The 21504-nt window shown below is 43.6% G+C and overlaps 17 non-coding genes and 2 pseudogenes across 17 annotated transcripts; all 19 read left to right on the top strand.

The window, feature by feature from the left end:
* The first annotated feature begins 2 nt into the window (after positions 1-2).
* On the top strand, positions 3-121 carry LOC136756493 (5S ribosomal RNA). The gene has a single exon (XR_010818573.1). It is a non-coding gene; the product is annotated as a 5S ribosomal RNA (ribosomal RNA).
* Positions 122-1187: 1066 nt separating this feature from the next.
* LOC136757643 (uncharacterized) lies at positions 1188-1316 on the top strand (annotated as a pseudogene).
* A 1050-nt stretch (positions 1317-2366) lies between these two features.
* LOC136756064 (5S ribosomal RNA) lies at positions 2367-2485 on the top strand. Its single transcript, XR_010818167.1, has one exon. It is a non-coding gene; the product is annotated as a 5S ribosomal RNA (ribosomal RNA).
* Positions 2486-3551: 1066 nt separating this feature from the next.
* Positions 3552-3670, top strand: LOC136756530 (5S ribosomal RNA). The gene has a single exon (XR_010818608.1). It is a non-coding gene; the product is annotated as a 5S ribosomal RNA (ribosomal RNA).
* A 1055-nt stretch (positions 3671-4725) lies between these two features.
* On the top strand, positions 4726-4844 carry LOC136755934 (5S ribosomal RNA). The gene has a single exon (XR_010818042.1). It is a non-coding gene; the product is annotated as a 5S ribosomal RNA (ribosomal RNA).
* Positions 4845-5910: 1066 nt separating this feature from the next.
* On the top strand, positions 5911-6019 carry LOC136757536 (uncharacterized; annotated as a pseudogene).
* Positions 6020-7074: 1055 nt separating this feature from the next.
* On the top strand, positions 7075-7193 carry LOC136757307 (5S ribosomal RNA). Its single transcript, XR_010819341.1, has one exon. It is a non-coding gene; the product is annotated as a 5S ribosomal RNA (ribosomal RNA).
* A 1066-nt stretch (positions 7194-8259) lies between these two features.
* On the top strand, positions 8260-8378 carry LOC136757012 (5S ribosomal RNA). Its single transcript, XR_010819061.1, has one exon. It is a non-coding gene; the product is annotated as a 5S ribosomal RNA (ribosomal RNA).
* Positions 8379-9445: 1067 nt separating this feature from the next.
* LOC136757246 (5S ribosomal RNA) lies at positions 9446-9564 on the top strand. Its single transcript, XR_010819283.1, has one exon. It is a non-coding gene; the product is annotated as a 5S ribosomal RNA (ribosomal RNA).
* A 1055-nt stretch (positions 9565-10619) lies between these two features.
* Positions 10620-10738, top strand: LOC136756941 (5S ribosomal RNA). The gene has a single exon (XR_010818992.1). It is a non-coding gene; the product is annotated as a 5S ribosomal RNA (ribosomal RNA).
* Positions 10739-11804: 1066 nt separating this feature from the next.
* Positions 11805-11923, top strand: LOC136757282 (5S ribosomal RNA). Its single transcript, XR_010819317.1, has one exon. It is a non-coding gene; the product is annotated as a 5S ribosomal RNA (ribosomal RNA).
* Positions 11924-12979: 1056 nt separating this feature from the next.
* LOC136756702 (5S ribosomal RNA) lies at positions 12980-13098 on the top strand. The gene has a single exon (XR_010818767.1). It is a non-coding gene; the product is annotated as a 5S ribosomal RNA (ribosomal RNA).
* Positions 13099-14156: 1058 nt separating this feature from the next.
* On the top strand, positions 14157-14275 carry LOC136756370 (5S ribosomal RNA). The gene has a single exon (XR_010818459.1). It is a non-coding gene; the product is annotated as a 5S ribosomal RNA (ribosomal RNA).
* A 1058-nt stretch (positions 14276-15333) lies between these two features.
* Positions 15334-15452, top strand: LOC136756518 (5S ribosomal RNA). The gene has a single exon (XR_010818597.1). It is a non-coding gene; the product is annotated as a 5S ribosomal RNA (ribosomal RNA).
* A 1066-nt stretch (positions 15453-16518) lies between these two features.
* Positions 16519-16637, top strand: LOC136755824 (5S ribosomal RNA). The gene has a single exon (XR_010817935.1). It is a non-coding gene; the product is annotated as a 5S ribosomal RNA (ribosomal RNA).
* Positions 16638-17692: 1055 nt separating this feature from the next.
* LOC136756507 (5S ribosomal RNA) lies at positions 17693-17811 on the top strand. The gene has a single exon (XR_010818586.1). It is a non-coding gene; the product is annotated as a 5S ribosomal RNA (ribosomal RNA).
* Positions 17812-18877: 1066 nt separating this feature from the next.
* Positions 18878-18996, top strand: LOC136756978 (5S ribosomal RNA). The gene has a single exon (XR_010819027.1). It is a non-coding gene; the product is annotated as a 5S ribosomal RNA (ribosomal RNA).
* A 1058-nt stretch (positions 18997-20054) lies between these two features.
* LOC136756397 (5S ribosomal RNA) lies at positions 20055-20173 on the top strand. The gene has a single exon (XR_010818484.1). It is a non-coding gene; the product is annotated as a 5S ribosomal RNA (ribosomal RNA).
* A 1055-nt stretch (positions 20174-21228) lies between these two features.
* Positions 21229-21347, top strand: LOC136756814 (5S ribosomal RNA). Its single transcript, XR_010818872.1, has one exon. It is a non-coding gene; the product is annotated as a 5S ribosomal RNA (ribosomal RNA).
* Positions 21348-21504: the final 157 nt, after the last annotated feature.

The following is a 21504-nucleotide window of genomic DNA, read 5'->3' as shown; positions in this document are numbered from 1 at the left end:
TGGCTTACGGCCATACTAGCCTGAATACGCCCGATCTCGTCCGATCTCGGAAGCTAAGCAGGCTCTGGCCTGGTCAGTACTTGGATGGGAGACCGTCTGGGAATACCAGGTGCTGTAAGCTTTTGCATCTTTTACACACCAGAGGGCGACAAATCACGAGTTTTAACTTTGGATACACGCAATTTCATCATTATTTCAGATTTGACTTCCCCAAATACACAGGCATACAATAGATCTTGTTCTCCAACGTAAACGGTCCCTAGAAACTAGGGTACATTCGTAAATAAATTGAGCATCATGGCTAGAAGTGACTAAATGTTGCCTAATCTATCTCATCGAGAAATGACACAATTACAGCAACACAAAAAGGAACTCCACCGGACAAAGTTCAGTGCTCACAAGGAGCCTCATTCAACACACACGGTTCCATTCCCATTCATGCAAAGCACGAAAGTGTAAAACTTGGGAACATACTTGAGAGCAAAGATCACATTCAATCTCATTCAAGGCACGGATGTGAATGCAACGGGATGAAATAACTGAATTGATGCCTGCCCTCGAACTGTGATGATGGACTACCCGACTCGCCAATAATATTGGCTTCTGGTGTATTGAAATACAGGAGCTGCTGGATGTGTGTGTTTTCTTACCCCCTCACCATAGTTTGTCAAATGTTTAAACAACTGAACTTATATTCAAGGTTTGTTTCTCTTCATATGTTTTACTGGTTTACATTTGTCTCAGCAACCTGTTGAATGATTCTTCTGCTTTCAAATTAAAATGACAACAGGATGAATGCACACACTTGAAAATACAATACATGCAATGTTATGCATCATAGTGATGCAACCTCCTTTCAGTTTCATACTGCATGTCAATTGAAATCCTTACTGAAATGCACACCTTCTCAAGATTGCGCTTGACTGGCGTGTCAGGCACTCAATTACAGCTGTTTTATCAAGACAATGTGTTCGTTTTGTAATACATAGTTCCGGTCTGGTGTGGCACCCCAGCTAACGCACAACGTTGCCACAATGTTGCCACAACGTGGCGTGTTAGCAGGGACTGTCTGCGGCGCGCTGGTGTGTCCCGGGCTTTAGAGTAGAGAGACAGTTCAACTGTAAGTATGAACGGCAGAAACGGATATTGCCTTCCCTTTAAGTAGAGCGTCAGGGACAGCCTCCCTGGCTTACGGCCATACTAGCCTGAATACGCCCGATCTCGTCCGATCTCGTCCGATCTCGGAAGCCAAGCAGGCGCGGGCCTGGTCAGTACTTGGATGGGAGACTGCCTGGGAATACCAGGTGCTGTAAGCTTTTGCATCTCTTACACACCAGAGGGCGACAAATCACGAGTTTTAACTTTGGATACACGCAATTTCATCATTATTTCAGATTTGACTTCCCCAAATACACAGGCATACAATAGATCTTGTTCTCCAACGTAAACGGTCCCTAGTAACTAGGGTACATTCGTAAATAAATTGAGCATCATGGCTAGAAGTGACTAAATGTTGCCTAATCTTTCTCATCGAGAAATGACACAATTACAGCAACACAAAAAGGAACTCCACCGGACAAAGTTCAGTGCTCACAAGGAGCCTCATTCAACACACACGGTTCCATTCCCATTCATGCAAAGCACGAAAGTGTAAAACTTGGGAACATACTTGAGAGCAAAGATCACATTCAATCTCATTCAAGGCACGGATGTGAATGCAACGGGATGAAATTACTGAAATGATGCCTGCCCTCGAACTGTGATGATGGACTACCCGACTCGCCAATAATATTGGGTTCTGGTGTATTGAAATACAGGAGCTGCTGGATTTGTGTGTTTTCTTACCCCCTCACCATAGTTTGTCAAATGTTGAAACAACTGAACTTATATTCAAGGTTTGTTTCTCTTCATATGTTTTACTGGTTTACATTTGTCTCAGCAACCTGTTGAATGATTCTTCTGCTTTCAAAACAAAATGACAACAGGATGAATGCACACACTTGAAAATACAATACATGCAATGTTATGCATCATAGTGATGCAACCTCCTTTCAGTTTCATACTGCATGTCAATTGAAATCCTTACTGAAATGCACACCTTCTCAAGATTGCGCTTGAATGGCGTGTCAGGCACTCAATTACAGCTGTTTTATCAAGACAATGTGTTAGTTTTGTAATACATTGGTCTGGTGTGGCACCCCAGCTAACGCACAACGTTGCCACAACGTTTCGTGTTAGCAGGGACTGTCTGCGGCGCGCTGGTGTGTCCCGGACCTTAGAGTAGAGAGACAGTTCAACTGTAAGTATGAACGGCAGAAACGGATATTGCCTTCCCTTTAAGTAGAGCGTCAGGGACAGCATTCCTGGCTTACGGCCATACTAGCCTGAATACGCCCGATCTCGTCCGATCTCGGAAGCTAAGCAGGCTCGGGCCTGGTCAGTACTTGGATGGGAGACCGCCTGGGAATACCAGGTGCTGTAAGTTTTTGCATCTTTTACACACCAGAGGGCGACAAATCACGAGTTTTAACTTTGGATACACGCAATTTCATCATTATTTCAGATTTGACTTCCCCAAATACACAGGCATACAATAGATCTTGTTCTCCAACGGAAACGGTCCCTAGTAACTAGGGTACATTCGTAAATAAATTGAGCATCATGGCTAGAAGTGACTAAATGTTGCCTAATCTTTCTCATCGAGAACTGACACAATTACAGCAACACAAAAAGGAACTCCACCGGACAAAGTTCAGTGCTCACAAGGAGCCTCATTCAACACACACGGTTCCATTCCCATTCATGCAAAGCACGAAAGTGTAAAACTTGGGAACATACTTGAGAGCAAAGATCACATTCAATCTCATTCAAGGCACGGATGTGAATGCAACGGGATGAAATTACTGAAATGATGCCTGCCCTCGAACTGTGATGATGGACTACCCGACTCGCCAATAATATTGGGTTCTGGTGTATTGAAATACAGGAGCTGCTGGATTTGTGTGTTTTCTTACCCCCTCACCATAGTTTGTCAAATGTTTAAACAACTGAACTTATATTCAAGGTTTGTTTCTCTTCATATGTTTTACTGGTTTACATTTGTCTCAGCAACCTGTTGAATGATTCTTCTGCTTTCAAAACAAAATGACAACAGGATGAATGCACACACTTGAAAATACAATACATGCAATGTTATGCATCATAGTGATGCAACCTCCTTTCAGTTTCATACTGCATGTCAATTGAAATCCTTACTGAAATGCACACCTTCTCAAGATTGCGCTTGAATGGCGTGTCAGGCACTCAATTACAGCTGTTTTATCAAGACAATGTGTTAGTTTTGTAATATATAGTTCCGGTCTGGTGTGGCACCCCAGCTAACGCACAACGTTGCCACAACGCTGCCACAACGTGGCGTGTTAGCAGGGACTGTCTGCGGCGCGCTGGTGTGTCCCGGGCTTTAGAGTAGAGAGACAGTTCAACTGTAAGTATGAACGGCAGAAACGGATATTGCCTTCCCTTTAAGTAGAGCGTCAGGGACAGCCTCCCTGGCTTACGGCCATACTAGCCTGAATACGCCCGATCTCGTCCGATCTCGGAAGCTAAGCAGGCTCGGGCCTGGTCAGTACTTGGATGGGAGACCGCCTGGGAATACCAGGTGCTGTAAGCTTTTGCATCTTTTACACACCAGAGGGCGACAAATCACGAGTTTTAACTTTGGATACACGCAATTTCATCATTATTTCAGATTTGACTTCCCCAAATACACAGGCATACAATAGATCTTGTTCTCCAACGTAAACGGTCCCTAGTAACTAGGGTACATTCGTAAATAAATTGAGCATCATGGCTAGAAGTGACTAAATGTTGCCTAATCTTTCTCATCGAGAAATGACACAATTACAGCAACACAAAAAGGAACTCCACCGGACAAAGTTCAGTGCTCACAAGGAGCCTCATTCAACACACACGGTTCCATTCCCATTCATGCAAAGCACAAAAGTGTAAAACTTGGGAACATACTTGAGAGCAAAGATCACATTCAATCTCATTCAAGGCACGGATGTGAATGCAACGGGATGAAATTACTGAAATGATGCCTGCCCTCGAACTGTGATGATGGACTACCTGACTCGCCAATAATATTGGGTTCTGGTGTATTGAAATACAGGAGCTGCTGGATTTGTGTGTTTTCTTACCCCCTCACCATAGTTTGTCAAATGTTTAAACAACTGAACTTATATTCAAGGTTTGTTTCTCTTCATATGTTTTACTGGTTTACATTTGTCTCAGCAACCTGTTGAATGATTCTTCTGCTTTCAAAACAAAATGACAACAGGATGAATGCACACACTTGAAAATACAATACATGCAATGTTATGCATTATAGTGATGCAACCTCCTTTCAGTTTCATACTGCATGTCAATTGAAATCCTTACTGAAATGCACACCTTCTCAAGATTGCGCTTGACTGGCGTGTCAGGCACTCAATTACAGCTGTATTATCAAGACAATGTGTTCGTTCTGTAATACATAGTTCCGGTCTGGTGTGGCACCCCAGCTAACGCACAACGTTGCCACAACGTTTCGTGTTAGCAGGGACTGTCTGCGGCGCGCTGGTTTGTCCCGGGCTTTAGAGTAGAGTGACAGTTCAACTGTAAGTATGAACGGCAGAAACTGATATTGCCTTCCCTTTAAGTAGAGCGTCAGGGACAGCCTCCCTGGCTTACGGCCATACTAGCCTGAATACGCCCGATCTCGTCCGATCTCGGAAGCTAAGCAGGCTCGGGCCTGGTCAGTACTTGGATGGGAGACCGCCTGGGAATACCGGGTGCTGTAAGCTTTTGCATCTTTTACACACCAGAGGGCGACAAATCACGAGTTTTAACTTTGGATACACGCAATTTCATCATTATTTCAGATTTGACTTCCCCAAATACACAGGCATACAATAGATCTTGTTCTCCAACGTAAACGGTCCCTAGTAACTAGGGTACATTCGTAAATAAATTGAGCATCATGGCTAGAAGTGACTAAATGTTGCCTAATCTTTCTCATCGAGAAATGACACAATTACAGCAACACAAAAAGGAACTCCACCGGACAAAGTTCAGTGCTCACAAGGAGCCTCATTCAACACACACGGTTCCATTCCCATTCATGCAATGCACGAAAGTGTAAAACTTGGGAACATACTTGAGAGCAAAGATCACATTCAATCTCATTCAAGGCACGGATGTGAATGCAACGGGATGAAATTACTGAAATGATGCCTGCCCTCGAACTGTGATGATGGACTACCCGACTCGCCAATAATATTGGGTTCTGGTGTATTGAAATACAGGAGCTGCTGGATTTGTGTGTTTTTTTACCCCCTCACCATAGTTTGTCAAATGTTTAAACAACTGAACTTATATTCAAGGTTTGTTTCTCTTCATATGTTTTACTGGTTTACATTTGTCTCAGCAACCTGTTGAATGATTCTTCTGCTTTCAAAACAAAATGACAACAGGATGAATGCACACACTTGAAAATACAATACATGCAATGTTATGCATCATAGTGATGCAACCTCCTTTCAGTTTCATACTGCATGTCAATTGAAATCCTTACTGAAATGCACACCTTCTCAAGATTGCGCTTGACTGGCGTGTCAGGCACTCAATTACAGCTGTTTTATCAAGACAACGTGTTCGTTTTGTAATATATAGTTCCGGTCTGGTGTGGCACCCCAGCTAACGCACAACGTTGCCACAATGTTGCCACAACGTGGCGTGTTAGCAGGGACTGTCTGCGGCGCGCTGGTGTGTCCCGGGCTTTAGAGTAGAGAGACAGTTCAACTGTAAGTATGAACGGCAGAAACGGATATTGCCTTCCCTTTAAGTAGAGTGTCAGGGACAGCATTCCTGGCTTACGGCCATACTAGCCTGAATACGCCCGATCTCGGAAGCTAAGCAGGCTTGGGCCAGGTCAGTACTTGGATGGGAGACCGCCTGGGAATACCAGGTGCTGTAAGCTTTTGCATCTTTTACACACCAGAGGGCGACAAATCACGAGTTTTAACTTTGGATACACGCAATTTCATCATTATTTCAGATTTTACTTCCCCAAATACACAGGCATACAATAGATCTTGTTCTCCAACGTAAACGGTCCCTAGTAACTAGGGTACATTCGTAAATAAATTGAGCATCATGGCTAGAAGTGACTAAATGTTGCCTAATCTTTCTCATCGAGAAATGACACAATTACAGCAACACAAAAAGGAACTCCACCGGACAAAGTTCAGTGCTCACAAGGAGCCTCATTCAACACACACGGTTCCATTCCCATTCATGCAAAGCACGAAAGTGTAAAACTTGGGAACATACTTGAGAGCAAAGATCACATTCAATCTCATTCAAGGCACGGATGTGAATGCAACGGGATGAAATTACTGAAATGATGCCTGCCCTCGAACTGTGATGATGGACTACCCGACTCGCCAATAATATTGGGTTCTGGTGTATTGGAATACAGGAGCTGCTGGATTTGTGTGTTTTTTTACCCCCTCACCATAGTTTGTCAAATGTTTAAACAACTGAACTTATATTCAAGGTTTGTTTCTCTTCATATGTTTTACTGGTTTACATTTGTCTCAGCAACCTGTTGAATGATTCTTCTGCTTTCAAAACAAAATGACAACAGGATGAATGCACACACTTGAAAATACAATACATGCAATGTTATGCATCATAGTGATGCAACCTCCTTTCAGTTTCATACTGCATGTCAATTGAAATCCTTACTGAAATGCACACCTTCTCAAGATTGCGCTTGACTGGCGTGTCAGGCACTCAATTACAGCTGTTTTATCAAGACAACGTGTTCGTTTTGTAATATATAGTTCCGGTCTGGTGTGGCACCCCAGCTAACGCACAATGTTGCCACAACGTGGCGTGTTAGCAGGGACTGTCTGCGGCGCGCTGGTGTGTCCCGGGCTTTACAGTAGAGAGACAGTTCAACTGTAAGTATGAACGGCAGAAACGGATATTGCCTTCCCTTTAAGTAGAGCGTCAGGGACAGCCTCCCTGGCTTACGGCCATACTAGCCTGAATACGCCCGATCTCGTCCGATCTCGGAAGCTAAGCAGGCTCGTTCCTGGTCAGTACTTGGATGGGAGACCGCCTGGGAATACCTGGTGCTGTAAGCTTTTGCATCTTTTACACACCAGAGGGCGACAAATCACGAGTTTTAACTTTGGATACACGCAATTTCATCATTATTTCAGATTTGACTTCCCCAAATACACAGGCATACAATAGATCTTGTTCTCCAACGTAAACGGTCCCTAGTAACTAGGGTACATTCGTAAATAAATTGAGCATCATGGCTAGAAGTGACTAAATGTTGCCTAATCTTTCTCATCAAGAAATGAGACAATTACAGCAACACAAAAAAGAACTCCACCGGACAAAGTTCAGTGCTCACAAGGAGCCTCATTCAACACACACGGTTCCATTCCCATTCATGCAAAGCACGAAAGTGTAAAACTTGGGAACTTACTTGAGAGCAAAGATCACATTCAATCTCATTCAAGGCACGGATGTGAATGCAACGGGATGAAATTACTGAAATGATGACTGCCCTCGAACTGTGAAGATGGACTACCCGACTTGCCAATAATATTGGGTTCTGGTGTATTGAAATACAGGAGCTGCTGGATTTGTGTGTTTTCTTACCCCCTCACCATAGTTTGTCAAATGTTTAAACAACTGAACTTATATTCAAGGTTTGTTTCTCTTCATATGTTTTACTGGTTTACATTTGTCTCAGCAACCTGTTGAATGATTCTTCTGCTTTCAAAACAAAATGACAACAGGATGAATGCACACACTTGAAAATACAATACATGCAATGTTATGCATCATAGTGATGCAACCTCCTTTCAGTTTCATACTGCATGTCAATTGAAATCCTTACTGAAATGCACACCTTCTCAAGATTGCGCTTGACTGGCGTGTCAGGCACTCAATTACAGCTGTTTTATCAAGACAATGTGTTCGTTTTGTAATATATAGTTCCGGTCTGGTGTGGCACCCCAGCTAACGCACAACGTTGCCACAATGTTGCCACAACGTGGCGTGTTAGCAGGGACTGTCTGCGGCGCGCTGGTGTGTCCCGGGCTTTAGAGTAGAGAGACAGTTCAACTGTAAGTATGAACGGCAGAAACGGATATTGCCTTCCCTTTAAGTAGAGCGTCAGGGACAGCCTCCCTGGCTTACGGCCATACTAGCCTGAATACGCCCGATCTCGTCAGATCTCGGAAGCTAAGCAGGCTCGTGCCTGGTCAGTACTTGGATGGGAGACCGCCTGGGAATACCAGGTGCTGTAAGCTTTTGCATCTTTTACACACCAGAGGGCGACAAATCACGAGTTTTAACTTTGGATACACGCAATTTCATCATTATTTCAGATTTTACTTCCCCAAATACACAGGCATACAATAGATCTTGTTCTCCAACGTAAACGGTCCCTAGTAACTAGGGTATATTCGTAAATAAATTGAGCATCATGGCTAGAAGTGACTAAATGTTGCCTAATCTTTCTCATCGAGAAATTACACAATTACAGCAACACAAAAAGGAACTCCAGCAGGACAAAGTTCAGTGCTCACAAGGAGCCTCATTCAACACACACGGTTCCATTCCCATTCATGCAAAGCACGAAAGTGTAAAACTTGGGAACATACTTGAGAGCAAAGATCACATTCAATCTCATTCAAGGCACGGATGTGAATGCAACGGGATGAAATTACTGAAATGATGCCTGCCCTCGAACTGTGATGATGGACTACCCGACTCGCCAATAATATTGGGTTCTGGTGTATTGAAATACAGGAGCTGCTGGATTTGTGTGTTTTCTTACCCCCTCACCATAGTTTGTCAAATGTTTAAACAACTGAACTTATATTCAAGGTTTGTTTCTCTTCATATGTTTTACTGGTTTACATTTGTCTCAGCAACCTGTTGAATGATTCTTCTGCTTTCAAAACAAAATGACAACAGGATGAATGCACACACTTGAAAATACAATACATGCAATGTTATGCATCATAGTGATGCAACCTCCTTTCAGTTTCATACTGCATGTCAATTGAAATCCTTACTGAAATGCACACCTTCTCAAGATTGCGCTTGACTGGCGTGTCAGGCACTCAATTACAGCTGTTTTATCAAGACAATGTGTTCGTTTTGTAAAATATAGTTCCGGTCTGGTGTGGCACCCCAGCTAACGCACAACGCTGCCACAACGTTGCCACAACGTGGCGTGTTAGCAGGGACTGTCTGCGGCGCGCTGGTGTGTCCCGGAATTTAGAGTAGAGAGACAGTTCAACTGCAAGTATGAGCGGCAGAAACGGATATTGCCTTCCCTTTAAGTAGAGCGTCAGGGACAGCCTCCCTGGCTTACGGCCATACTAGCCTGAATAAGCCCGATCTCGTCCGATCTCGGAAGCTAAGCAGGCTCGGGCCTGGTCAGTCCTTGGATGGGAGACCGCCTGGGAATACCAGGTGCTGTAAGCTTTTGCATCTTTTACACACCAGAGGGCGACAAATCACGAGTTTTAACTTTGGATACACGCAATTTCATCATTATTTCAGATTTGACTTCCCCAAATACACAGGCATACAATAGATCTTGTTCTCCAACGTAAACGGTCCCTAGTAACTAGGGTACATTCGTAAATAAATTGAGCATCATGGCTAGAAGTGACTAAATGTTGCCTAATCTTTCTCATCTAGAAATGACACAATTACAGCAACACAAAAAGGAACTCCACCGGACAAAGTTCAGTGCTCACAAGGAGCCTCATTCAACACACACGGTTCCATTCCCATTCATGCAAAGCACGAAAGTGTAAAACTTGGGAACATACTTGAGAGCAAAGATCACATTCAATCTCATTCAAGGCACGGATGTGAATGCACCGGGATGAAATTACTGAAATGATGCCTGCCCTCGAACTGTGATGATGGACTACCCGACTCGCCAATAATATTGGGTTCTGGTGTATTGAAATACAGGAGCTGCTGGATTTGTGTGTTTTCTTACCCCCTCACCATAGTTTGTCAAATGTTTAAACAACTGAACTTATATTCAAGGTTTGTTTCTCTTCATATGTTTTACTGGTTTACATTTGTCTCAGCAACCTGTTGAATGATTCTTCTGCTTTCAAAACAAAATGACAACAGGATGAATGCACACACTTGAAAATACAATACATGCAATGTTATGCATCATAGTGATGCAACCTCCTTTCAGTTTCATACTGCATGTCAATTGAAATCCTTACTGAAATGCACACCTTCTCAAGATTGCGCTTGACTGGCGTGTCAGGCACTCAATTACAGCTGTATTATCAAGACAATGTGTTCGTATTGTAAAATATAGTTCCGGTCTGGTGTGGCACCCCAGCTAACGCACAACGTTGCCACAACGTTTCGTGTTAGCAGGGACTGTCTGCGGCGCGCTGGTGTGTCCCGGACTTTAGAGTAGAGAGACAGTTCAACTGCAAGTATGAGCGGCAGAAACGGATATTGCCTTCCCTTTAAGTAGAGCGTCAGGGACAGCCTCCCTGGCTTACGGCCATACTAGCCTGAATACGCCCGATCTCGTCCGATCTCGGAAGCTAAGCAGGTTCGGGCCTGGTCAGTACTTGCATGGGAGACCGCCTGGGAATACCAGGTGCTGTAAGCTTTTGCATCTTTTACACACCAGAGGGCGACAAATCACGAGTTTTAACTTTGGATACACGCAATTTCATCATTATTTCAGATTTGACTTCCCCAAATACACAGGCATACAATAGATCTTGTTCTCCAACGTAAACGGTCCCTAGTAACTAGGGTACATTCGTAAATAAATTGAGCATCATGGCTAGAAGTGACTAAATGTTGCCTAATCTTTCTCATCGAGAAATGACACAATTACAGCAACACAAAAAGGAACTCCACCGGACAAAGTTCAGTGCTCACAAGGAGCCTCATTCAACACACACGGTTCCATTCCCATTCATGCAAAGCACGAAAGTGTAAAACTTGGGAACATACTTGAGAGCAAAGATCACATTCAATCTCATTCAAGGCACGGATGTGAATGCAACGGGATGAAATTACTGAAATGATGCCTGCCCTCGAACTGTGATGATTGACTACCCGACTCGCCAATAATATTGGGTTCTGGTGTTTTGAAATACAGGAGCTGCTGGATTTGTGTGTTTTCTTACCCCCTCACCATAGTTTGTCAAATGTTTAAACAACTGAACTTATATTCAAGGTTTGTTTCTCTTCAAATGTTTTACTGGTTTACATTTGTCTCAGCAACCTGTTGAATGATTCTTCTGCTTTCAAAACAAAATGACAACAGGATGAATGCACACACTTGAAAATACAATACATGCAATGTTATGCATCATAGTGATGCAACCTCCTTTCAGTTTCATACTGAATGTCAATTGAAATCCTTACTGAAATGCACACCTTCTCAAGATTGCGCTTGACAGGAGTGTCAGGCACTCAATTACAGCTGTTTTATCAAGACAATGTGTTCGTTTTGTAATATATAGTTCCGGTCTGGTGTGGCACCCCAGCTAACGCACAACGTTGCCACAATGTTGCCACAACGTGGCGTGTTAGCAGGGACTGTCTGCGGCGCGCTGGTGTGTCCCGGGCTTTAGAGTAGAGAGACAGTTCAACTGTAAGTATGAACGGCAGAAACGGATATTGCCTTCCCTTTAAGTAGAGCGTCAGGGACAGCCTTCCTGCCTTACGGCCATACTAGCCTGAATACGCCCGATCTCGTCCGATCTCGGAAGCCAAGCAGGCTCGGGCCTGGTCAGTACTTGGATGGGAGACTGCCTGGGAATACCAGGTGCTGTAAGCTCTTGCACCTTTTAATAAACTAGAGGGCGACATATCACGAGTTTTAACTTTGGATACACACAATTTCATCATTATTTCAGATTTTACTTCCCCAAATACACAGGCATACAATAGATCTTGTTCTCCAACGTAAACGGTCCCTAGTAACTAGGGTACATTCGTAAATAAATTGAGCATCATGGCTAGAAGTGACTAAATGTTGCCTAATCTTTCTCATCGAGAAATGACACAATTACAGCAACACAAAAAGGAACTCCACCGGACAAAGTTCAGTGCTCACAAGGAGCCTCATTCAACACACACGGTTCCATTCCCATTCATGCAAAGCACGAAAGTGTAAAACTTGGGAACATACTTGAGAGCAAAGATCACATTCAATCTCATTCAAGGCACGGATGTGAATGCAACGGGATGAAATTACTGAAATGATGCCTGCCCTCGAACTGTGATGATGGACTACCCGACTCGCCAATAATATTGGGTTCTGGTGTATTGAAATACAGGAGCTGCTGGATTTGTGTGTTTTCTTACCCCCTCACCATAGTTTGTCAAATGTTTAAACAACTGAACTTATATTCAAGGTTTGTTTCTCTTCATATGTTTTACTGGTTTACATTTGTCTCAGCAACCTGTTGAATGATTCTTCTGCTTTCAAAACAAAATGACAACAGGATGAATGCACACACTTGAAAATACAATACATGCAATGTTATGCATCATAGTGATGCAACCTCCTTTCAGTTTCATACTGCATGTCAATTGAAATCCTTACTGAAATGCACACCTTCTCAAGATTGCGCTTGACTGGCGTGTCAGGCACTCAATTACAGCTGTATTATCAAGACAATGTGTTCGTTTTGTAAAATATAGTTCCGGTCTGGTGTGGCACCCCAGCTAACGCACAACGTTGCCACAACGTTTCGTGTTAGCAGGGACTGCCTGCGGCGCGCTGGTGTGTCCCGGACTTTAGAGTAGAGAGACAGTTCAACTGCAAGTATGAGCGGCAGAAACGGATATTGCCTTCCCTTTAAGTAGAGCGTCAGGGACAGCCTCCCTGGCTTATGGCCATACTAGCCTGAATACGCCCGATCTCGTCCGATCTCGGAAGTCAAGCAGGCTTGGGCCTGGTCAGTACTTGGATGGGAGACCGCCTTGGAATACCAGGTGCTGTAAGCTTTTGCATCTTTTACACACCAGAGGGCGACAAATCACGAGTTTTAACTTTGGATACACGCAATTTCATCAATATTTCAGATTTTACTTCCCCAAATACACAGGCATACAATAGATCTTGTTCTCCAACGTAAACGGTCCCTAGTAACTAGGGTACATTCGTAAATAAATTGAGCATCATGGCTAGAAGTGACTAAATGTTGCCTAATCTTTCTCATCGAGAAATGACACAATTACAGCAACACAAAAAGGAACTCCACCGGACAAAGTTCAGTGCTCACAAGGAGCCTCATTCAACACACACGGTTCCATTCCCATTCATGCAAAGCACGAAAGTGTAAAACTTGGGAACATACTTGAGAGCAAAGATCACATTCAATCTCATTCAAGGCACGGATGTGAATGCAACGGGATGAAATTACTGAAATGATGCCTGCCCTCGAACTGTGATGATGGACTACCCGACTCGCCAATAATATTGGGTTCTGGTGTATTGAAATACAGGAGCTGCTGGATTTGTGTGTTTTCTTACCCCCTCACCATAGTTTGTCAAATGTTTAAACAACTGAACTTATATTCAAGGTTTGTTTCTCTTCATATGTTTTACTGGTTTACATTTGTCTCAGCAACCTCAGCAAGAATGATTCTTCTGCTTTCAAAACAAAATGACAACAGGATGAATGCACACACTTGAAAATACAATACATGCAATGTTATGCATCATAGTGATGCAACCTCCTTTCAGTTTCATACTGCATGTCAATTGAAATCCTTACTGAAATGCACACCTTCTCAAGATTGCGCTTGACTGGCGTGTCAGGCACTCAATTACAGCTGTATTATCAAGACAATGTGTTCGTTTTGTAAAATATAGTTCCGGTCTGGTGTGGCACCCCAGCTAACGCACAACGTTGCCACAACGTTTCGTGTTAGCAGGGACTGTCTGCGGCGCGCTGGTGTGTCCCGGACTTTAGAGTAGAGAGACAGTTCAACTGCAAGTATGAGCGGCAGAAACGGATATTGCCTTCCCTTTAAGTAGAGCGTCAGGGACAGCCTCCCTGGCTTACGGCCATACTAGCCTGAATACGCCCGATCTCGTCCGATCTCGGAAGCTAAGCAGGCTCGGGCCTGGTCAGTACTTGGATGGGAGACCGCCTGGGAATACCAGGTGCTGTTAGCTTTTGCATCTTTTACACACCAGAGGGCGACAAATCACGAGTTTTAACTTTGGATACACGCAATTTCATCATTATTTCACATTTGACTTCCCCAAATACACAGGCATACAATAGATCTTGTTCTCCAACGTAAACGGTCCCTAGTAACTAGGGTACATTCGTAAATAAATTGAGCATCATGGCTAGAAGTGACTAAATGTTGCCTAATCTTTCTCATCGAGAAATGACACAATTACAGCAACACAAAAAGGAACTCCACCGGACAAAGTTCAGTGCTCACAAGGAGCCTCATTCAACACACACGGTTCCATTCCCATTCATGCAAAGCACGAAAGTGTAAAACTTGGGAACATACTTGAGAGCAAAGATCACATTCAATCTCATTCAAGGCACGGATGTGAATGCAACGGGATGAAATTACTGAAATGATGCCTGCCCTCGAACTGTGATGATGGACTACCCGACTCGCCAATAATATTGGGTTCTGGTGTATTGAAATACAGGAGCTGCTGGATTTGTGTGTTTTCTTACCCCCTCACCATAGTTTGTCAAATGTTTAAACAACTGAACTTATATTCAAGGTTTGTTTCTCTTCATATGTTTTACTGGTTTACATTTGTCTCAGCAACCTCAGCAAGAATGATTCTTCTGCTTTCAAAACAAAATGACAACAGGATGAATGCACACACTTGAAAATACAATACATGCAATGTTATGCATCATAGTGATGCAACCTCCTTTCAGTTTCATACTGCATGTCAATTGAAATCCTTACTGAAATGCACACCTTCTCAAGATTGCGCTTGACTGGCGTGTCAGGCACTCAATTACAGCTGTATTATCAAGACAATGTGTTCGTTTTGTAAAATATAGTTCCGGTCTGGTGTGGCACCCCAGCTAACGCACAACGTTGCCACAACGTTTCGTGTTAGCAGGGACTGTCTGCGGCGCGCTGGTGTGTCCCGGACTTTAGAGTAGAGAGACAGTTCAACTGCAAGTATGAGCGGCAGAAACGGATATTGCCTTCCCTTTAAGTAGAGCGTCAGGGACAGCCTGCCTGGCTTACGGCCATACTAGCCTGAATACGCCCGATCTCGTCCGATCTCGGAAGCTAAGCAGGCTCGGGCCTGGTCAGTACTTGGATGGGAGACCGCCTGGGAATACCAGGTGCTGTAAGCTTTTGCATCTTTTACACACCAAAGGGCGACAAATCACAAGTTTTAACTTTGGATACACGCAATTTCATCATTATTTCAGATTTGACTTCCCCAAATACACAGGCATACAATAGATCTTGTTCTCCAACGTAAACGGTCCCTAGTAACTAGTGTACATTTGTAAATAAATTGAGCATCATGGCTAGAAGTGACTAAATGTTGCCTAATCTTTCTCATCGAGAAATGACACAATTACAGCAACACAAAAAGGAACTCCACCGGACAAAGTTCAGTGCTCACAAGGAGCCTCATTCAACACACACGGTTCCATTCCCATTCATGCAAAGCACGAAAGTGTAAAACTTGGGAACATACTTGAGAGCAAAGATCACATTCAATCTCATTCAAGGCACGGATGTGAATGCAACGGGATGAAATTACTGAAATGATGCCTGCCCTCGAACTGTGATGATGGACTACCCGACTCGCCAATAATATTGGGTTCTGGTGTATTGAAATACAGGAGCTGCTGGATTTGTGTGTTTTCTTTCCCCCTCACCATAGTTTGTCAAATGTTTAAACAACTGAACTTATATTCAAGGTTTGTTTCTCTTCATATGTTTTACTGGTTTACATTTGTCTCAGCAACCTGTTGAATGATTCTTCTGCTTTCAAAACAAAATGACAACAGGATGAATGCACACACTTGAAAATACAATACATGCAATGTTATGCATCATAGTGATGCAACCTCCTTTCAGTTTCATACTGCATGTCAATTGAAATCCTTACTGAAATGCACACCTTCTCAAGATTGCGCTTGACTGGCGTGTCAGGCACTCAATTACAGCTGTTTTATCAAGACAATGTGTTCGTTTTGTAATATATAGTTCCGGTCTGGTGTGGCACCCCAGCTAACGCACAACGTTGCCACAATGTTGCCACAACGTGGCGTGTTAGCAGGGACTGTCTGCGGCGCGCTGGTGTGTCCCGGGCTTTAGAGTAGAGAGACAGTTCAACTGTAAGTATGAACGGCAGAAACGGATATTGCCTTCCCTTTAAGTAGCGCGTCAGGGACAGCCTCCCTGGCTTACGGCCATACTAGCCTGAATACGCCCGATCTCGTCCGATCTCGGAAGCTAAGCAGGCTCGGGCCTGGTCAGTACTTGGATGGGAGACCCCCTGGGAATACCAGGTGCTGTAAGCTTTTGCATCTTTTACACACCAAAGGGCGACAAATCACGAGTTTTAACTTTGGATACACGCAATTTCATCATTATTTCAGATTTGACTTCCCCAAATACACAGGCATACAATAGATCTTGTTCTCCAACGTAAACGGTCCCTAGTAACTAGTGTACATTCGTAAATAAATTGAGCATCATGGCTAGAAGTGACTAAATGTTGCCTAATCTTTCTCATCGAGAAATGACACAATTACACCAACACAAAAAGGAACTCCACCGGACAAAGTTCAGTGCTCACAAGGAGCCTCATTCAACACACACGGTTCCATTCCCATTCATGCAAAGCACGAAAGTGTAAAACTTGGGAAAATACTTGAGAGCAAAGATCACATTCAATCTCATTCAAGGCACGGATGTGAATGCAACGGGATGAAATTACTGAAATGATGCCTGCCCTCGAACTGTGATGATGGACTACCCGACTCGCCAATAATATTGGGTTCTGGTGTATTGAAATACAGGAGCTGCTGGATTTGTGTGTTTTCTTACCCCCTCACCATAGTTTGTCAAATGTTTAAACAACTGAACTTATATTCAAGGTTTGTTTCTCTTCATATGTTTTACTGGTTTACATTTGTCTCAGCAACCTGTTGAATGATTCTTCTGCTTTCAAAACAAAATGACAACAGGATGAATGCACACACTTGAAAATACAATACATGCAATGTTATGCATCATAGTGATGCAACCTCCTTTCAGTTTCATACTGAATGTCAATTGAAATCCTTACTGAAATGCACACCTTCTCAAGATTGCGCTTGACTGCCGTGTCAGGCACTCAATTACAGCTGTTTTATCAAGACAATGTGTTCGTTTTGTAAAATATAGTTCCAGTCTGGTTTGGCACCCCAGCTGACGCACAACGTTGCCACAACGTTTCATGTTAGCAGGGACTGTCTGCGGCGCGCTGGTGTGTCCCGGACTTTAGAGTAGAGAGACAGTTCATTTGCAAGTATGAGCGGCAGAAACGGATATTGCCTTCCCTTTAAGTAGAGCGTCAGGGACAGCCTCCCTGGCTTACGGCCATACTAGCCTGAATACGCCCGATCTCGTCCGATCTCGGAAGCTAAGCAGGCTCGGGCCTGGTCAGTACTTGGATGGGAGACCGCCTGGGAATACCAGGTGCTGTAAGCTTTTGCATCTTTTACACACCAGAGGGCGACAAATCACGAGTTTTAACTTTGGATACACGCAATTTCATCATTATTTCAGATTTGACTTCCCCAAATACACAGGCATACAATAGATCTTGTTCTCCAACGTAAACGGTCCCTAGTAACTAGGGTACATTCGTAAATAAATTGAGCATCATGGCTAGAAGTGACTAAATGTTGCCTAATCTTTCTCATCGAGAAATGACACAATTACAGCAACACAAAAAGGAACTCCACCGGACAAAGTTCAGTGCTCACAAGGAGCCTCATTCAACACACACGGTTCCATTCCCATTCATGCAAAGCACGAAAGTGTAAAACTTGGGAACATACTTGAGAACAAAGATCACATTCAATCTCATTCAAGGCACGGATGTGAATGCAACGGGATGAAATTACTGAAATGATGCCTGCCCTCGAACTGTGATGATGGACTACCCGACTCGCCAATAATATTGGGTTCTGGTGTATTGAAATACAGGAGCTGCTGGATTTGTGTGTTTTCTTACCCCCTCACCATAGTTTGTCAAATGTTTAAACAACTGAACTTATATTCAAGGTTTGTTTCTCTTCATATGTTTTACTGGTTTACATTTGTCTCAGCAACCTGTTGAATGATTCTTCTGCTTTCAAAACAAAATGACAACAGGATGAATGCACACACTTGAAAATACAATACATGCAATGTTATGCATCATAGTGATGCAACCTCCTTTCAGTTTCATACTGCATGTCAATTGAAATCCTTACTGAAATGCACACCTTCACAAGATTGCGCTTGACTGGCGTGTCAGGCACTCAATTACAGCTGTATTATCAAGACAATGTGTTCGTTTTGTAAAATATAGTTCCGGTCTGGTGTGGCACCCCAGCTAACGCACAACGTTGCCACAATGTTGCCACAACGTGGCGTGTTAGCAGGGACTGTCTGCGGCGCGCTGGTGTGTCCCGGGCTTTAGAGTAGAGAGACAGTTCAACTGTAAGTATGAACGGCAGAAACGGATATTGCCTTCCCTTTAAGTAGAGCGTCAGGGACAGCTTCCCTGGCTTACGGCCATACTATCCTGAATACGCCCGATCTCGTCAGATCTCGGAAGCTAAGCAGGCTCGGGCCTGGTCAGTACTTGGATGGGAGACCGCCTGGGAATACCAGGTGCTGTAAGCTTTTGCATCTTTTACACTCCAGAGGGCGACAAATCACGAGTTTTAACTTTGGATACACGCAATTTCATCATTATTTCAGATTTGACTTCCCCAAATACACAGGCATACAATAGATCTTGTTCTCCTACGTAAACGGTCCCTAGTAACTAGGGTACATTCGTAAATAAATTGAGCATCATGGCTAGAAGTGACTAAATGTTGCCTAATCTTTCTCATCGAGAAATGACACAATTACAGCAACACAAAAAGGAACTCCACCGGACAAAGTTCAGTGCTCACAAGGAGCCTCATTCAACACACACGGTTCCATTCCCATTCATGCAAAGCACGAAAGTGTAAAACTTGGGAACATACTTGAGAACAAAGATCACATTCAATCTCATTCAAGGCACGGATGTGAATGCAACGGGATGAAATTACTGAAATGATGCCTGCCCTCGAACTGTGATGATGGACTACCCGACTCGCCAATAATATTGGGTTCTGGTGTATTGAAATACAGGAGCTGCTGGATTTGTGTGTTTTCTTACCCCCTCACCATAGTTTGTCAAATGTTTAAACAACTGAACTTATATTCAAGGTTTGTTTCTCTTCATATGTTTTACTGGTTTACATTTGTCTCAGCAACCTCAGCAAAAATGATTCTTCTGCTTTCAAAACAAAATGACAACAGGATGAATGCACACACTTGAAAATACAATACATGCAATGTTATGCATCATAGTGATGCAACCTCCTTTCAGTTTCATACTGCATGTCAATTGAAATCCTTATTGAAATGCACACCTTCTCAAGATTGCGCTTGACTGGCGTGTCAGGCACTCAATTACAGCTGTATTATCAAGACAATGTGTTCGTTTTGTAAAATATAGTTCCGGTCTGGTGTGGCACCCCAGCTAACGTACAACGTTGCCACAACGTTTCGTGTTAGCAGGGACTGTCTGCGGCGCGCTGGTGTGTCCCGGACTTTAGAGTAGAGAGACAGTTCAACTGCAAGTATGAGCGGCAGAAACGGATATTGCCTTCCCTTTAAGTAGAGCGTCAGGGACAGCCTCCCTGGCTTACGGCCATACTAGCCTGAATACGCCCGATCTCGTCCGATCTCGGAAGCTAAGCAGGCTCGGGCCTGGTCAGTACTTGGATGGGAGACTGCCTGGGAATACCAGGTGCTGTAAGCTTTTGCATCTTTTACACACCAGAGGGCGACAAATCACGAGTTTTAACTTTGGATACACGCAATTTCATCATTATTTCAGATTTGACTTCCCCAAATACACAGGCATACAATAGATCTTGTTCTCCAACGTAAACGGTCCCTAGTAACTAGGGTACATTCGTAAATAAATTGAGCATCATGGCTAGAAGTGACTAAATGTTGCCTAATCTTTCTCATCGAGAAATGACACAATTACAGCAACACAAAAAGGAACTCCACCGGACAAAGTTCAGTGCTCACAAGGAGCCTCATTCAACACACACGGTTCCATTCCCATTCATGCAAAGCACGAAAGTGTAAAACTTGGGAACATACTTGAGAGCAAAGATCACATTCAATCTCATTCAAGGCACGGATGTGAATGCAACGGGATGAAATTACTGAAATGATGCCTGCCCTCGAACTGTGAAGATGGACTTCCCGACTCGCCAATAATATTGGGTTCTGGTGTATTGAAATACAGGAGCTGCTGGATTTGTGTGTTTTCTTACCCCCTCACCATAGTTTGTCAAATGTTTAAACAACTGAACTTATATTCAAGGTTTGTTTCTCTTCATATGTTTTACTGGTTTACATTTGTCTCAGCAACCTGTTGAATGATTCTTCTGCTTTCAAAACAAAATGACAACAGGATGAATGCACACACTTGAAAATACAATACATGCAATGTTATGCATCATAGTGATGCAACCTCCTTTCAGTTTCATACTGCATGTCAATTGAAATCCTTACTGAAATGCACACCTTCTCAAGATTGCGCTTGACTGGCGTGTCAGGCACTCAATTACAGCTGTTTTATCAAGACAATGTGTTCGTTTTGTAATATATAGTTCCGGTCTGGTGTGGCACCCCAGCTAACGCACAACGTTGCCACAACGTTTCGTGTTAGCAGGGACTGTCTGCGGCGCGCTGGTGTGTCCCGGACTTTAGAGTAGAGAGACAGTTCAACTGCAAGTATGAGCGGCAGAAACGGATATTGCCTTCCCTTTAAGTAGAGCGTCAGGGAGAGCCTCCCTGGCTTACGGCCATACTAGCCTGAATACGCCCGATCTCGTCCGATCTCGGAAGCCAAGCAGGCTCGGGCCTGGTCAGTACTTGGATGGGAGACCGCCTGGGAATAACAGGTGCTGTAAGCTTTTGCATCTTTTACACACCAGAGGGCGACAAATCACGAGTTTTAACTTTGGATACACGCAATTTCATCATTATTTCAGATTTGACTTCCCCAAATACACAGGCATACAATAGATCTTGTTCTCCAACGTAAACGGTCCCTAGTAACTAGGGTACATT

The sequence above is a fragment of the Amia ocellicauda genome, chromosome 8, assembly GCF_036373705.1.
Source record: "Amia ocellicauda isolate fAmiCal2 chromosome 8, fAmiCal2.hap1, whole genome shotgun sequence".
Classification (NCBI taxonomy): domain Eukaryota; kingdom Metazoa; phylum Chordata; class Actinopteri; order Amiiformes; family Amiidae; genus Amia; species Amia ocellicauda.
This window is presented reverse-complemented; position numbering and strand designations above follow the sequence as displayed.